The sequence below is a fragment of the Haliaeetus leucocephalus genome, unplaced genomic scaffold (assembly GCF_000737465.1).
Source record: "Haliaeetus leucocephalus isolate CR32 unplaced genomic scaffold, Haliaeetus_leucocephalus-4.0 Scaffold138, whole genome shotgun sequence".
Lineage (NCBI taxonomy): Eukaryota > Metazoa > Chordata > Aves > Accipitriformes > Accipitridae > Haliaeetus > Haliaeetus leucocephalus.
This window is the reverse complement of record NW_010972574.1, coordinates 563,980-582,383: the sequence shown is the minus strand read 5'-3', so window position 1 is coordinate 582,383 and position 18,404 is coordinate 563,980. Positions and strand designations below refer to the sequence as shown.

The following is an 18,404-nucleotide window of genomic DNA, read 5'->3' as shown; positions in this document are numbered from 1 at the left end:
AGGGATGAGAAGTGTTCAATTTAATTTATTTTCCATCTGGTAACAGGACCTTACTTCCTTCTAAAGACGACTGATGTGCTGATCACATTTCAATGCAAGAATGTATCACTAATCAGGGCCAGCATTTTCCATTCACTTCTGTTGTATTTAGGCAATACTTGTTCCGAAGAACGTTCTAGTTTTTCACCCATATTTAGAAAATGTATTGTGTACCGTGGTGAGATAGTCTGATTCCTGCCAGATATGAACAAAAAGGCAACACAACGTTAGATAATTTTAGTCATAATGATACCATTCAGTGGAATCACAGTTATGCAATGCTATGTTTTCACAGCATTCTGGAGTTGTGGTAGGATACTAATTTCTTGGCATTGCAGTGCAATTATTTTCATTTATGGACTCAGAGGGTGAAGGGAAACCTGCCATGCTAAAATTCGAAGCAGTCCTTAAGCGTTCTACTTTCAGTCCACTGTTGCACATACACTATCACCATAATAGTGGAACAACTGTTATTACAGAAGAGGCAAATCAGACAGATTTGAAAAACTGATGAACACTGTCAGGGATTTTTGGATGAAGAGTAAAGGACAGGAGTATAGGATATAGGAGAGTCATGTCTGAAGCAGATCTGCTTTGTGGAATGCAAACCAAAGCAAAATGCAAAAAAGAGTACCATCTTGTTCTCTTCAGCAACTGGAGTTTATGCAGACATCTCTTAACCTAACATCCACCACAAAAATAAAGAAAAATACAGTATGTTTGGGAGATGGTGTCAATTATTTTCTTTAAATTCCTAGACAGTCATGGCTCTGACTTATGCAATTTACTCAGTTTAATAAAATATGACCCTGTAGGAGTAGCCTGTTGCAAAATTCACCATAACTATCTTCTGTCCCCAATGTGAGAAATGAATTCTGACCATGTGTACAATTTCTCATTTATCTGATTAATTAACTGTTGAGTTACCTCTATATAACTTCCATCCTTATCACTCAAGCAACATGAAATTTAAGCAATGCACATAACTTTGATAAGGAACTCTGAATTAATGTAAACTTTTTCCAGGACTTTTAAAACAGGATGAAGTAATGTTAAGGGGGAAAAAAAAAAAAAAAGAAATAACAAACTGAATAAATATGAGATCAATAAACAATTAAGCAACTCACCAAAGCTATTCAAAGCACCTTTCAAAACAAAAAGACAAAGACACTATGTTAAACACAATTCTTAGAAGATACTTAATTTGCCAAGCAAAGGCAAGCACGCTGGTGATATCGATTTAGGTGTCTTAGTTGTGTTGTTACCTCCACAGACAGCTCTAAGGGGAAAAAAAAAAAAAGAAAAAAAAAAAAGGAACCTAGCACTATGTTTTTCCCCTACCAGACATCTGACTGAATTTCGTTTTACTGAATTTGCAGTGATTCATGTATAGGAACAGTAACACTGGAAACTGTGATAGGAACCTTAAATTCAGCCAAAGATTTGAACTTGAAAAGCCTTTCTCAAACAACCAGTTTTTACTCATCAGAGTATTTCTAATTCAGGAGGAGACATGCTTTCCTATGCAAACTCATGGCACCTGACAATGTGAGAAATCGAGACACCACCAAGCCCTTTGGTTGTGCTGGGAGTTTCCTAGGGGCAGGTTGGTCACAGTAAATTGTCCTTAGCTGTGAATTTCACTTTCCTCCCGAGACTCTGAATCTCTTGACCTCTGAGTCACATTTCAAAGCCCACATACTCTCCCAGGCTCTCTATCTGCTCATTTGCAGCAGACGGAGGGGGGCAGTGTCTGCATAAGTAGAGGGTAGGTTGAAAGGAGATGACTGGATATCAGAGAATTCATTAACGTTTCAAAAACAATACCTAACACCAGTTGCTGGCTTTATACCTTTCCATACCTGTTTGTAACGACTAGATAAGCAAATTCAACTTAAGAGAAGCAAAGCAAGTATTGTCATGACTAAATGCCTCCCACAAAAGTTAAGGTTAACCGCATCAGGTCCTAGCCCTTAACACAGCCAAAATTCTTACAGCCACTTGCAGACATATACATGGCAATTAGCTGTCTAGATCTTTGACACTGAATTAGCCCTAACCTTTCACTAAGACAACGTAAAGAAATCAGTTCCCTGGATTCAAGGGAAAAAGGAAATCTAGATATTCATGGGGTGCTATAGAACCTTTCATCCAGCAGTGGGAAGTGGTTCGTCTACTAAGTGCACAACAAACTGACACATCAAGAAGTCAAATGGAAGCAACCAAAGTTGTGAATTATGACAAAAAGAACTTGATAGCTTTAGAGCTTGTGAACTACTGCAACATTGACAGAGTAGGTAAAAAATTTCAGTGTCCAGGGAAAAAAGAGTTTGGGCATGGTGCTTTTCAACCATTCCAGTGTATAAATTGAAAATAAAAGAATAATAAAATATGTAGTATAAAACATGTAGAAAGCCTGAATAGGTTTTACTCGAATACTCCTTATTCACTTGGTTGGCACTAGAATATCAAAGCCATATTTGAATAAGCTTATGTCTGCAGGTATTTACTCTTAAGGGTAAGAATTGGCAGGCTTGTGATCTTGCTTAACTTTAAGGAAGGAATTGTTCGTTTGTTTGTTTGTTCAATTCAATTTATGCCTGAGGTAAAATAAGTCAGGAGAAAAATCACTAAGTGTCTGACTATAAAATAGTTAGTGGTATCATGCAAATGCTGGCAGATCAGGAAAAACCCTTCTTAAGAATGGAAGAATAAGAAAGAAGTTTTTGACCTATGTCTCCAGAATCGTTTCACTAATGGAATATTTAAAGATAAAAGGTGTGTACATGTTCTTTTGTTTTCCTCTCTTACTCGGCACTGAAACACTATGGTTTATGTATGGTGATACTGATTGCAATAAAAACTGTGCTTACAAAATGCCTTTTATACAAGGACCTTTCATGCAACTGAAAGCTTAACTTCAGAAAACCTCTTCTGAAATCCCACTCCCACTTCTTAAATTATATTGGTTTTGATGTCTTAACTCTTAAAAATAGAGAGTTCTGGCTGCGTATTTAATTGTGGAAGGATCTGTCCTGCAATATGCAAAAGTAATTTCTCTTAAGTTAAAGAGAGATAAAATGGAGCACCAAGAGTCTTGTTTCAGGCAATGAGTCAGAGGCCACACGAAGATCAGAGTCAAGGAATCTCTAGGGGCGACCACTACAATACACAAGACCGTCCATTCTACCATGTCGTGGTTTCAGCCCAGCCGGTAACAAAGCACCACACAGCTGCTCGCTCACTCCTCTCCCTTCCTGGCCCTGGTGGATGAGGAGGAGAAAATAGAAAGAAACTCTCATGGGTCGAGACAAGGACAGGGAGGGATCATTCCCCACTTATGGTCACGGGCAAAAGACAGGCTCAGCTTGGGGAAGAAACAAAATCAATTTAATTTACTACCAATCCAATCAAAACAGGGATAACGGGAAGTAAAACCAAATCTTAAAATACCTTCCCCCCAGCCCTCCCGCCTTCCCGCCTCAGCCCCACTCCTGGTTCTCTCTCCCAGGGGAGCCGGGGACGGCGGGGGGCTGGGGTCGGTTCCTCACCCCTTGTCTCTGCCGCTCCTTCCTCCTCAGGGGGAGGAGGACTCCGCGCTCGGCCCCTGCTCCGCCGTGGGGTCCGTCCCTCCCGCGGGAGGCAGCCCTCCACCAACTGCTCCAGCGTGGGGCCTTCCCGCAGGCACCTCCTCCCCCTCCTTCTTCACTGACCTCAGTATCTGCACAGGGGTTCCCCTCACATCCCAATCCCCCGACTCACCGCAGGTTTCCCCCCTTAAATCTCTTCTCCCAGAGGCGCTACCACCATCGCTGAGGGGCTCGGCCTGGGCCAGCGGCGGGTCCGGCTTGGGGCCGGGAAGCTTCTAGAAGCTTCTTACAGGAACCGGCCCTGCAGCCCCTACCCTGCTACCAAAACCCCACCACACAAACTCAAAACACACTATATTTAAATGTCTCTCCTAATTGCATTTTCCCCTTAAAAGGTATCATTTGAAATGGTAGAGGGGGGAAAGATGTGATATGAGATCTGGTACTTTTTCTTGCTTTTGGGAGGTGGGAGGTAGTTTCATTACTTGTTTTGAAAAAAAACTTATTCATTCTTAAACCTTTCTCAAAGCAGTTACTTTTTTACCTAGCTGCCATATAGTCAATGTTATAATTCTTCTGAAATCTACATGACTAATATGGAGATTTCTATCCCCCTCCTACACAGAGAGATATATGGAAGCAGGTGTTTTGCTAAATATATTAAAAAATATTATTTACCGGCTATTTTTCTATAATGCAACCACCTGTGCAACGAGTCATCACTTTAATATGTCATAATGCCAAATGCACTCCAAAACTTTCAAGGGCAATCTACCCTCTTAAACACACATATATACACTTATATGAATACCTAGTTTTAGTAGTGGAAGTAGTTCAATTCATACTGGTGAAATTAATCTGACAGCTCCTCTAGTACTTTTTTTCCTCAATATAAAACTTGCTTTAGTTCAGTGAAGCTTCATTCTTGTCCATAGCTTCGTCTGCACAGAAAAGCTGGCAAGAACAGCACCGTATCTTGCAAGCTTTTAACTTTTCATTAAAAAGAGCTAGAGAAATGCTCAGAAACCGGCAACTGTTAGCTTTCCTCCAGTCCTCAGACACCTCTCCCAATTGCCATGACCATTCAATGATAGTCCTAGTCTTCAGAAGACGTCTGGCACCAAAGGTGCTTTGGAACCTCTTCATGAGACAAATTTCTGAACTCTGTTGTTACTGGGAGGGGATGAGCTGTTGACAGACAACATCCATAAGGAACTCTAGTCAAGGAGTGAGGAGCAGCCCAGCCAAAGTTTAATTTTCCTAGTAAGCAAACTGAATCCACATGGCCTCTGTAGTTGTTTGGCTGGTCCCACGGTAGGTCAATGGTTTGAGAAGTGGTTACATGAACCTCTGACAAGGGAATTTGGGGAAGGGACTGGGAGAGAGAAAAGAGAAAGGGACCATCCAGACAGCGCCTGCTAGACGTAGGCCTTGTTTTGCCAACTCCCAAACGGTCACCTATTGTAATAAGTTAATGGAACAATGATGCAAAATTTTAGCTACACTTAATTCATTCCTTATTTGATTTAAAATGTAAGGAATGAAACATTGCATAAAGTGTGCACAAGAAAATGAGGGATATGTAAAAGAAGGGTGCCTCATGAAATTACAAAAACACAGGAGGAGCTGAGAGTACAAATAAAAACATTATACAAAAATTGCCCTAGATGATCGATTTGGTAGGATTTCAATGGTAGGGGGAGTTACTGGCTTTTGTGGGAGCCGTAAGGGAGCAGTAAAGGACATGTAACTTCCCTCCTTGAAAATCCTACATGGAACATACGTGTGGAATAACGAGTGAGGATTAAGGTAGGGTATGAATTTTCAGAGTGCTGATTACTACACTGACTACCCAGGCAGACATTCTTAGTCAGTATTAACAGTGCTTTTGTATAATGTAACGTAACATGCAGTAGCTATGCTAGCACTCTTAGTGCAAGCTCTGTGCAGGTTAGCATGTTACATTCATGCCATTCACATTGTTTTCTCCCATAAGCAAGCATGTGACATCAATTAATTGATTTTTATAATCCCTGCAAAATTAAGATTATCTATCCAAAGCCACGGTACAGTAAAGGATGCAAAAAGGAGCACAATATAGGACAGAATAGCAAGGTCAGAAGTATAACCTTGTCTCTAATCTCATCCTGAGCTTCCTAAAATTAGGAATATTTGAAAGGTCAGCAGGCTTTCTGTGGTCCCTGCAGTACTGAAAAGGGGTGACTCCCTCTGCAAAGGATTCAAATTCCCACTATCTTGTATACAGCCACTTCCACCTACATTACGAGAGCATAAAATACTACACTTTCAATTTTGCACTGTCTGAATTCCAGCGTCACTCATTGATAAATGACAATACAAGCCACAAGGAGAATCAGGCCTAATAAGTCTTAGTTTTCCTTTGGATACACTGACACAGTAACTCTGAACAGCATCTCATGAAGCCACATTACTAGAAGAATGTGTCCTATTATCTCATTCAGTGACAGCCTAAACAGTAATGAGGAGACAATTAAATTGAGTATCAAAGAATATTGTTTTACATTTTCATTAGCTGCAGTTGATACATACAGCATGGGAGGAGAGCAGTAAGTAATGGAAGGCAGGTTAAAGATGAAAAAGAAAGTATGATTGTTACAACCTGCCACTTCAAAATATGCCTCTTGCACACTGGTACTGCTGAAGCATCACAGATGGATGCACACACTCTGGAAGCACTAATTGGGTCAAGATCTCCTAAGACTTGCAATTTTGGTGAGTTTTTCAGAAAAGGTGAAAGAAGATAAGGACTGGATATCTCAAGACATAGAATCTGTTAACAATTTATAGTTGATAGCAATTGAGTATAGTTACCTCTGAAGGAATGCCCTTTGCTACCTATGAGAATACTTTCTCACAGTCCATGATCTCTCAGGCTAACTACATTCAGCTGTAACAATGAAATTGCCCACTACTCCAGGAAGGCTCTTGAATGCAGGAAACACAGTTTACACAAAAAAATTGACTTGGACTATGAAACACGCTATGAAACTCAAAACCAAACAGAGAAAGTGACCACCAACCTCACCTGTAAGTATGAAATATGTATCTTTGGTTTAGATTTTAATCAGTAATTTTTTTCAGAAGAGTTTAGAACAAACCGTGTCCAAGAAATCAGGTGAAGAACGACTAAAAATACAAGAAGACAGCCTACTGAGATTATATATAATTGCAATCTACAGTACCAAAAGCTATTATGCAGAGATGCAGGGACAAGCTTACTTCATTCTTTCCTCTTCTCTATTTTCCCAAACCAAGGACATGCATTAGCAAAAGAAGGAAACAAGTAAAAACAAGTCCACAAATGGAGTTATTTTATGAAGACAGAAAAATACATTTCTAGTCTAAAATGCTTAACAACCATCCGCAGCAAGAAAAAATGTGGGCAGAGCAATGTTTAGCGGTCTGTAAGCAGAGAGAAACAGAGAGAAGTGTATACCAACTTTGACACCTCTATATTTAGTCCCTCTCAGACTTGGAAAGAAGCCTGGCACCAAGACTAAGTATGACAGAAGTTCATACCTGGATTCATATCTGGAAGCCTAAGCTAGAAAAAAGCTCTGAGACAATACATTCTGGCTCATTTTATTTTAGGTGTTGAACTCCTGAATCAGCTTAAACAAATGGGCTTTTTCAGGCTAGGGGCCCAGGTTGCTGATAAGCCAGTGTTTCAGAGATACAACACCCAAAGCTTGCAAATCTCTTCACTATGAAGAGAACTATGCAGGAGGTAGAAGCTTGATCCCACAAATAAGTTAGTGGATGGGCTACTGAGTGGACGAGTAAATATGCACAGTGAGTATATGTTCACCCTCAGCCCAGCCTTCAAAATTAATCTCCAGAAAAACATTTCAGGTTTGACAAATTAACAGATTTGTCCTGGTTTCAGCTGGGATGTAGTTAACTGTCTTCCTAGTAGCTGGTACAGTGCTATGTTTTGAGTTCAGTATGTGAAGAATGTTGATAACACTGATGTTTTCAGTTGTTGCTCAGTAGTGTTTAGACTATAGTCAAGGATTTTTCAGCTTCTCATGCCCAGCCAGGGCACCTGACCCAAACTGGCCAACAGTGTATTCCATACCATGGGACGTCCCATCTAGTTTAGGAACTGGGAAGGGGGGGCAGGGAATTGCTACTTGGGGACTGGCTGGGTGTCAGTCGGCGGGTGGTGAGCAATTGCCCTGCGCATCATTTGTACATTCCGATCCTTTTATTACTACTGTTGTCATTTTATTAGTGTTATCATTGTCATTATTAGTTTCTTCTTTTCTGTTCTATTAAATCGTTCTTGTCTCAACCCAGGAGTTTTACTTCTTTTCCTGATTTTCTCCCCCATCCCACTGGATGGGGGGGAGTGAGTGAGCGGCTGCGTGGTGCTTAGTTGCTGGCTGGGGTTAAACCACGACAAGATTTCAAAAGACATTTTTTCCAACTCACCAGATAGAAGTCTGAGGCACTGAGACTGAGTCAGAGTACTGCCACAAAAAAAGCAGATCACCCCAAAGCTTCTTGAGCTTTCTGCTAGCAATCTCAGCAGAGAGGGAATGATGGACTGGGTGGTGAAATCCTTTGGGGTGTTCTGTGCGTTGCAAGCGAGACGTGTGTGTTGATGACAGGATTGGAAGCTTGGTTATGAATGCCCAGGCTACATTCCTTCTACCTGCAGAATCACAGGCTGAGGGTACAGGGACCTCAGGACCATCTACTCTGCCCTTCTGAATATCACAATATACAAAACACAATAATGCATACTTCACAACAGTCTTCCACAAAGACATGCAATCTGTGTGCACGAACTCCAAGAGATAAATACAAACTTCTCCAAGCAATTTAAAAAATGGTGAATTATTTTCACCGTTAAAAATCTACCCTTAATTTCTAATCTGAATTTATGAGATCTCAGCTTCCAGCTATTACTGCTTCTTAGAATTTTATTTGCTATATTAGAAAACATTTAAACATCTATTTTTTCCCTCATACACTAATCACATCAGTTCTCAAGTTTCTTTATCAGTAGACTTAAGTTTGAGCACTGAACTCTTCCCTTTTTTTCAGCACTGAGTATTTTTGCGTCTCCTTTCTTTTCAACACAATTTTCACAACACAGACAAACTGAAATGTAAACAGCATTCCAGTTTTCCCACTGACATTATTAAAATCACTGTTCTATTTCTCTGCTTATTTATCCAATGGTACAATATAGTCTTTTTTAACACTATCACTGTGGGAACTAGTGTGGAATTTCTTGCCTGTTATGATCTCAAATCCTTTTCAGACATACTTTTACAGACGGAAGTCTGTCATTCTGAAGGTATATCCTGTATCTGTCCTTCTTATATATAACATTTTGCATCCAATATCATCCTGCAAACCTGTCTTATTTATCGTGCTGCCAATACTTACTGTTGCAAGGAAAAACTTCTCAATTCATGTGATTTAAATCACATCACTATAACCAACAACATTTAATTAACCGGCACTCACTGCCAGCTCAGGATCAGCAATACAACAGATAAACCACAATACTAGATACTTACAAGATGACAATAAACACCTAAAAACTTCGAGACACCCCTATATAATTAAACCCCCAAAGTAATATCAGCTGAATCCTGTGTTGGATTTCCTGTTATTTTTCCTAAAATTTATATCAGACTAAATGGTCAATGATTACCAAGTTCATTGCACTTTAATGTTTTCTAGATATATAGACTCTGGAGTACTCTTTGGAAAAGCATAACAGGACTGTTCATTTAAAAATATTTATCCCTAATAGATGTTTTCCATATCCTTTCACTTGCTTTTTCTTTTCATGGTAAGAATTTTAAATCATGATTTTTCCAGATACAGAATAGAAATATTAGTTGAATAATTCTGTCAGTTCTGCATCACTACTGCCAGTAATTCTTCATAGGATGTCTCCAATAAAAGCAGCAATAAGAACAACAACAGTCCCTCATTTCTGGTATATTCTGAGCCCACCATCCAACCTCAACATTTCTTTCCTATCAGATCAATTGTATTCATTTTATACTGTATTTTTCATAGGGGTTGTTATCTGGTTTCCTCTTTTTTTTTTTTTACCTACTATATACTAGTTTGTTTTGATTTTGGTTTAATTTTGAAATTTTGGCTTCATTTTCCCATGTATCAAAGACAGACTCATAGTCAAATGTGAACTTTTTTTATGATTTGTTTTTTTCTCTGGCAAAACAATATATTCCTAGAAACTGTCCAGTTTATAGTCACAGCCTTCTGTTTATATGTTCTCTCTAGTCAATTTTTCTCATAATCTTCCTTCAGGTTTAGAAGATAGGTCTTTTGAAGCAGCATCATTGGCTGCATTTTATCTTGCATTTGCTATAGGCAATCACCAACTTCATCTTTCTTTGCCACAAAAAAAAATCTTATCTATATGATACTTTAAATCAGATGCAATACCTTTTCTGATAGGAAATTATTATCTACATTCCTCTGCAATTCTTGATGACATTCTACTACTACTGCATGAGATTTCCATACATATCCCCAAACCTGAAATTTCCCATTAAAAAATACAATTATTTTTTCCACATGTTATGGAAAGTTACTTAAGGACTGAGCCATCCTCTGCTATGGCTTGATTCAGTAGTCTTTAACAGTTAGCTCCAGGCCTTCACTTAATGTATATAACTCAATCTTCAGGGCCAGACTACTCAGTAAAATGTACATTACAGAAAGAGGAATATCAACATGAACATTCACTGAAGGTGAGGTTTTTCGACCTCTCTCCAGTTCAAAAGAGAAATCCATTATGGTTTTAATTCCCTGCACCATATACAGTCAAAATTCACACGGGCGTTAAATCCAATGAAACTTATTGAAGTAGCAGACTGTGCACTGCATATGAGCAACGTGAAAGGCTAATGGGGTCACCATCCTTCCCCTTTAGTAGCTGTGTCATCAACAACCCTAACAAAAATGAACCTCAGTTCTTTAAACGATGTAACAAATATAAAAACTTGCCTCTGGAAAAATAATCTATAACCACTTGTAGAAGAACCTGCCTGTCCAATAGGGGCTCACAAATAGAGTACCGGCAGGGAAAATTCTTGTAAAACCAAACAGCTACGTTAAAAACCCTTAACACAACACATATGCCTGTTGGCAAAGAAGCTTATGGAATTTAATACATTTTTGTGCACTTCATTTGAAACTTGCATGCATTGAGAGAGGGAAGACTATGGTTCCTTAACTTAACCCTTTACTGTCCTTGTAGATCCTCTTCTGTAGCCTTTAAGTAGTAAACTGTAACATTTTTTTTGTTAAACTAATTATAACAGGTCACAATATTCAGTTATTGATGTTAATAGTCAATGCACAGAGATTACACCATCACCAAATTCTCTTAGCCATGACTTTAGAATTCACCCCTAAAATATGACATTTTACAAAATATCTGGTTTTGTCAATCTAGCTTGAGGTTTTGCTGTGGCAGTAACAAGGGCCAGATTACTTAATTAATCCATTGATTATTACATTATACACTAATGAAAAAGAAGCATTAATACCTGGAATGTCATCAGGGACTGCAAAGGGAATATGGAACATTTAGAAATTTAGACGTTTATGGCCTATTAATTCAAAATGGATCACCTTTTATGTCTGTAAATATAAATACTTATCCTATTGTTTATTTCTGGAACTAAACGAGTTTTGTGCTTCATTTCGGAGAAGGAAAAAATAAACCAAAAAAACCCACAGAGCAGGATCAATCCTGCTGAAGTAATTACTAAAGCTCCAATTGAGATTAATTGGAGCAACACTGGGTTTATCTTTGCACTATGACAGAAGAGAAGAGAAGAGAAAGACATGTAAAAGGAATGAAACTGGTTGCATGGAAGAGTTACTACAGAACCGACTAGCTCATACATGTTGCAGTGCTGCATTAGAACAGAAAAATGAGCATAAGTGAATAAAAAACAAAACAATCCTTTTAATTAATTCTCTGCAAGACAGAATTCTCACTTATACCAGTTTAGAGAGAGACTGTCATCCCAGCATCTTCCACCTGTCCACTAATGGCTGGGTTTGGAGATTAAAAAGAAAGTAAAATCTTGGTCTATAGGTGTTGAAGACCCAATAATGATGAAACTGTCATCCCTAGCTCCCTGCTTCAAATTTCAGCCAAGACAATGGAATCTGAAGACTGGATTTTCAGTAATTTGATCAGTGGGCAGTAGCACAGCGCATGAGAATCGAGGTGAGTACCTCCCACCCCCATCACAGCTGGCCTCTTTTTTTGCCATCTCAAAGATGCTGGGGCAAGTTCAAGGTACAGGAACAGAATTAGTGCCTGCTTCAGGTCTTAAGGCAGTCTCCTGCTTAAGATCATGACTGCGGTATGATGATAAGTAGTGTGGGGAAACCTGCACTGTTATTACTCATGCTGCATTCCCCTCAATAAACAGGTTCTTTATGTGCTTGGCTTCATTTCCTATGTAAAATGGCACATGAGTGAAGAGATTATTGACATGAAAGTGAAGAAAGGTTTGCAAGCAAAAATAAAATGTGGTGGAGATCTGAACTACACTAATACTTTTTAAAAATTACTACCACTGGCTTTCAGGATTAGGTCTGACCCTCAGAGCAATCATTCTTGTACATATAGTGAAGGAAAAGCACCAACTCCTGGGCCTTCTAGAAGTCGTTTCACACTATCCCGTCCATAAGAACATGAAAGGAAACCACATCCATAGTTCTGAGGATTATTTTAACGCACAGGACTGTATGGATCCCACTCAAAAGAGATCCCTCAAGCACAAAGAGCATTAATAAATACTCTGAATTGCTGCTGGTTTGCAGACAAAAATTCATTCATTTAACTTATCTTGCTGTGATACTTCTGAGTACGCTTTATCTAGTTGCATGTGAAACTGTTGTTGCTGGAGTTTTTTTGCTTTGTTTTGGGGTTGGTTGGTTTCCTTTTTAATTCTGGTTTCCTGGTTATATTGCTCCCCCACAGTCCTGACATAACAAGTACAAGCTCTGCAGCAAATACTATGGGAGATTTTATTCAGTGGTCTGATGCTGCCTCTCTCCCTTTCACAAGCAGCAAGGGTAAATCTTGTCTCAGCACTGTGAAAACAGAATTTCAAGAGTTCTTACAGTGGTGTTAGTATTTAAATTTACAGAAGCTCTGGTATATACCTGAAATGCATTTTAATCTGCCCAAGGAATAGATTCAGTCCTGGGAAGTTCATTGTTGTTTCTAATTGTCAGCGACTGCTACACTTTGCTTGCCTGCAGCTATCCAATTAACATATCACCACTACACAAAATATTGTAATATGCTCGATGTCCTAACAACAAAAGCCTCACACTCCACTTCTATCCAACAATTTCCTCCTAACTGGGTTTCCAACATATTCGTAAATGACAGGGAAGAACATACAGACAGACAAATGCGAACAGATAAGGCAGCCTTCAAACACCTTTTCCTATTGCTGTGCAAAGTTCTGTGGAGATACCCCTGGCTGTTGCGTATATCGAGAGAGAGAAAAACAGAGAGGGAAGAAAAGCTCAACTCCAGAAGTGGAAAACATGTAACTTGTGCCCTGAGATATTGCTATGGCAACATTTAAACAATGAACAGAAAGCCCTGCAGGATTCTGCTCTCGCTTCCTTGGATACCAAATGTAAATCCTGATTCTCTTTTATTGTGTGCATGCACAAGCGTCTGATTTTTGCCTTTTCCTCTAACAGATAGCAAAGTATCCAGGCCCCCTACCAGGAACTACGCATTAATTCACTTCCATGTATTGCGGCTTGTGAGTATGCAATTAAAACACACCACCAGCACCCTCATCTCCCTTCTTGCGTCCCCATTTCTATCCCCCAAGAGAAAAAATGACCGCGGTAGTACAGCTAAAAACCAAGTACCCTTCTTTTCTGAATAACAGCATTAAATAAACCACTCCGAAATGTCACAAGCCAAGCCCCAATGTCTTCTGCCATTACAGAAAGCAGCGGCAGGACCCTTTCTAAGGGCAACTTCTTGCCCACACTGCTAGACTCGAGCACGCTGCTAGGCTGCCTTCCAAACCACTGTGGCTCTGCTTCTACTAAATCCTTCTCATCTGGGTTGTCCTGTGGGGGCAGCACCTTATAACTGAAGGAAGCTTGGTTTTCATGATGATTTTCACAGAGCAGCTGGCAAGGGGATGGATGGGAATGTAGAAGGGCCCCTGCTAATAGTAGCCCAAAGTCCAGTCAGCTTGACTACTCTCAAAATGACTTGGTGGGTGCTAATTGCGTTTCTTCAGAGTAATTTTCCTCCCAGGCTGCAAGCGGCACTAATTCCAGCACCCTTCTCTCTCTCCTCATTCCCTCACTAGCAATCAGAAAAAAAGAGATATCTCCAAGGCAAAGTGAAGGCACGCTGGCAAGACGGAGATGGAGGCTCCCGCGCACTCCTTCAATGAATATATTGCAGCTTCACTCCTGGACAGCTTGGCTTGTGAGTTTTCACCGACACCAAGCTCTCTCAAAATGTGCTAAAATCCTGCCCCGAGCCCCATTCAAAACCTTCCTGTCTCACGTTGCTACAGCAGGAATCTTCGTGTCAAATGGAAGACAGCTTTTTAGGTCACAGGCAAATAATTTTAAAGCCTGTATGGAGGAAGCCATGACAGCACCTGGGGAATCCCTTTCTTTTCCTCCAGTTCCACACGATTGCTTGTATTGGCTCAGATCTAGAGCATTCTTTCCTGGGTCTCACCCAATCTGAAAGTCCATTTTTCACTCGTCAGTGCCATCAGGCTGGGAGATACTGTGACACAAAATTTGCTGCTCCAGCAAACTGAACCTGCTCCCATTCTAGATCAGTGCAAATCATTCCTGACACGTGAAAAGACATGGAGTAGCTACCCCCTTGCATTACTAACCTACAGTTTGCCAAGAATACCTGAAGTTTGAGGTGCGTGATCTCTGACCTTCTGGAGAACAAATGGAGCAGGACCCTTCAACATAGCTTTCTCTTTCCTTCTCTACAAGCATTTGGTGCCTAAACATACACATAATGGTTCCCCGTACAGTGCCAAAATCCCAGCTGCCTGGGGTCATTACCAAAGGGATTATCCATGGTTCGAAGAGGAGACAGCCCACAGGACCAGCATATGCTGCTGAATGATACACTTGTGCTCAGGCACCTGCGAGGGAATTAGCAGAGACAGCCAGGTCTTGCCTCTGCTCGAGGAGATTTGTTGCTCCTCGTTTAGCTGGATGTTGGGATTGATGGTTTTGGCCATTTATTTTAAGATCAGCCCTTTGGGCTCTGGACAAGGCCCAGCACAAATGCTGAGAAATGCTATACTAGTTCCCACTTTGAGACTGAATGAGTTAAACTCTGGGTTATTCCATGTGTCTTTTGGCTACTGTATTAAGTGAATGATTCACTGAAGTGTGAAACTGTTGCCTCTTTAGAAGCAGACACGCATCCCTAGCTTTTTAATGTTGACAAGGTTTGCCCATTTCAGCCCAAACTGGTGGCTAAATTTTCTCAGTGCTTCCTTATAACATCAAGAAAATCCTCCTGCTAGTTATTGTACAAAATGAATGAGGCACCTATGGCAGCTTTCTATTGTCAAAAACTGGAGTTGCTCTATCAAATTTTCTGTTTATGTGTTCACTTGACAGCAATCCAGGGAAAAGCTTGGAGATGCCTTTTCCTTAGCCAGCTTCTTTTTCCTTCAGTAATTACTGAGCAGCAGCTTAACATAAATTTAGCTGCTCTATTACTGCAACTGCTGATGTAAGTGTAGCCCACAATAGGGCACAGACTTATAATGATACATGAAGGAATGGAGAACAGAGTTTTGTGCTTATTTTCAGATGCTGACAAACTTACTATCCATTTAGTGTCCCACCAGGAAACATGTGCCCAGAGAAGTAAATGAGGCTAAAGCACTTCATACTAAACTGATTTAGCTATACTGAGAAAGATGAGAGTAATTGGAGCTGGAAAGAACAATTTTTTTCTGTGCCTGCTTCCTCCTTTTTCTAAACACACCAGCACAAAGGGTCTGATGTGTTCGCGTGGCCAAACAAAAACTCCCAGAGACCTCCTTAGGAGCAGAATTGCACCCTAAATCTTAATCCTGTACAAGTAGCCAATGTTTAAGAGGTATGACCTCCAAACAGAGGCGCATGGGACACATCTGAGAGGCAGAAGGTCTCGTTTCCATTATACCAAAAGATTCAGGACGTTTACATGAAGTAACAGTGGTGATGTGAGTGAATGAAGAAAGGGAGGGGAAAAGGAAGATGCTAATATTTATTTATGTATTTATCAAGGGAAGTTAGAGCTATGGTTTGTGTTGTTTCACACAGGAAGCTTATGAAGAGGGAAAAGCTGCCAGAAAAAAAACATTAAAATCCGACTCTACCAACACCTCTCCCATCCCTGCCTTCTCTCCCCTCCTCCAGAATATTGCAGCTAGAGAAAAGTAAAACGAGTGGCAAAGCTAGTTCTGCACCTTGCCTGCCAAAAAATATCCGTATCCTTTCAATGGCTCATTTCATTAGCTGTTTCTCTCTCTCCTTCTCCACCAGTTTTGGCCTAATACTGTCAGCTGGAGCCTCTACATGTACAGGCCAAGGTTGAGGAGGGCAGAGGTGAGGGAGGAGAGAAGGAGAAGAAAGAAGAAGAAAACTCCCTATCTACAAGCGAAGCAGTCATGCCAGGAGAGGGGACGGAAGTGACACTCTTCCCCACAGGAAAACAAGGACCTCTATTTTAAACACCATGTTATCCTCCCTTTATTCCACACCCCCACACCACATTTCTCCAAGAAGGGAGAGACATTTACTGGTCTGTTACACATCATTGCTGATCTGTGAACCCCACCATCTACAAGGCACTTTTAAATTCTTTTCGTTATCAGCATAAAAACAAAAACCTCCTACCACCACAGTATCCTCTCACTGCCTGTCAATCAAAGTAAATCTCCTTCAACTGCCATGAAAGTCCTAGGGGAGCCTGAAGGATTCACCACGAAATCACAAAGAATTTCCTAGGAGATCTGGAGGGCAGAGGGTGGCTAGTACAGCAGTTTCCTAAACTCCCCTTCAACAGAAGAATGTCCTCTCTCTGCCTGCTACTGCTTTTTCTTCGCAATGGAGTGTAAAAGGTGCCATTTCTCTCAGAGCTGCCTCCTCGAAATCCATTAAAACCCCTTGTCCTCCACCCCCCCCACTCCCGCCAAAAGCCATCCTTCACCTCCCTGCTTGACTATAAAATTTTCCTGTTAATACACCATATTGATCTGCAATGTCAGACTGGATGCCAGCATTCAGAGCAGAGCCCTTCACTATTTTAAACACTTACCAAAAATAAATAAATAAAGCCCCTCTGTGCATCCAATTCTATGTAACTTGCATTCGTTCATGCAGAGTGGGCAATAAGACAGCACCCCCCACTCACTGCAGGGGCTTTCTCAGAAGATTTCTTTGCTAGTGAACATTTACAAATGCTATAGAGCCACACAGGCAGGCGTCTGCAACATCCTACCAAGGCTGGAGTTTTACTAAGAGGAATATTTGAGCTGCTGTGAGAATTCAGTTCTGTCCTCGTTGCTTCCCTTCTCCGTTCCCAACCGCCCCCTCCAGCCATTATCAAAATCCAGTCAGATTCTTTATTCAGGTGGGGGAAAAGATGAAGGAAAGAGGGATAAGGAAGAAAGAAGAGAGGCAATGGGGCATATATTCCTTTCCAAAAAAATAATAAAATGGAAAGTGTACTTACTGTATCCTCAAAGACTACCCAGCTGGAAATCCGAGTGGTTACAAAAACCCAGGGTGGGGGAGGGGTTAGAAAACTATTTCATTTCAGCAACCAAACCAAAATTAAAAACCAAGACAGGAAATTAAAAAAAGGGATATCCGATTGCAATTTCCCAGCAATTTCAGTCCATACAGGTGCCAATCCAACCCAACACTGCTGAACTCTCCCCCTCCGGCAATTTTGCTTTCTTCTTCTCTGTCCTTTATTTTCTCTGTGGCTTTCAACTTTTCTGCTTAAAACTGCTGTCGTGGTAACATTGATGTTTGCCTTCACTGGAGAAGAGTGGTTTAAAATAACAGGAAAAAACCAAAAATCCTTGCAGAGGATGAATGGTCCTTCTCCTTTCCGAAACTTTTCATTCCACTGTGGATCCTTTGCCTAGTTTCCTTTTTCTGAGGTTTTCTGCCTCTCTGGCTCCACTGCTCTCCATCGCTCACTATTTGTTTTTTCTCTGGAGAGCAGAAAGGGCTGCATTTCTTTTTAAGCAACCCTCCATCTGTATTCTTTTAATGTAATTTTGTTGTGACTGTTAAGATCCAGGTCTTGCCAGGCAATTTTCTTCTTCCCCCTTCTTTGCTGCACTATCAATTATCCAATCCGTGTGTCTCCACATTAGAACGGGGATTCCCATTCTTCTTTTTCTCTATCCCCCACACTTCTTTAGAAAAGACTCTCCTTTTGCATTTAATATTTTATTTGTGTCTGTCAAAACAATAAACTTTTAGTCTCTCTCCCCCCTCTCCAAAGATCTGATTAGATTTCCAATCACAACCCAGTGCGCAATTGGATTTTTGATTTCAGCAAGAAGCCAGCAATCCACAGCATCAGCACCCTCTCCTCGCTTCAAACTCCACGTTATATCCTTTTGCCTTCCCTCCAACTCCTCTGCATTTTCATAATCTCACATTAAATGG

At 40.6% G+C, this 18,404-nt stretch overlaps 1 protein-coding gene across 1 annotated transcript in view; it reads right to left on the bottom strand.

Moving 5' to 3' along the window:
• Positions 1 to 17,532, bottom strand: part of LRRC4C (leucine rich repeat containing 4C) — a 101,115-nt gene extending 83,583 nt beyond the window's left edge. Inside the window, exon 1 of the mRNA XM_010586005.1 lies at positions 17,452 to 17,532. The gene's annotated coding sequence lies outside the window, so the exon portion shown is untranslated. The remainder of the gene's footprint in view (positions 1 to 17,451) is intronic.
• Between the last annotated feature and the right edge of the window lie 872 nt (positions 17,533 to 18,404).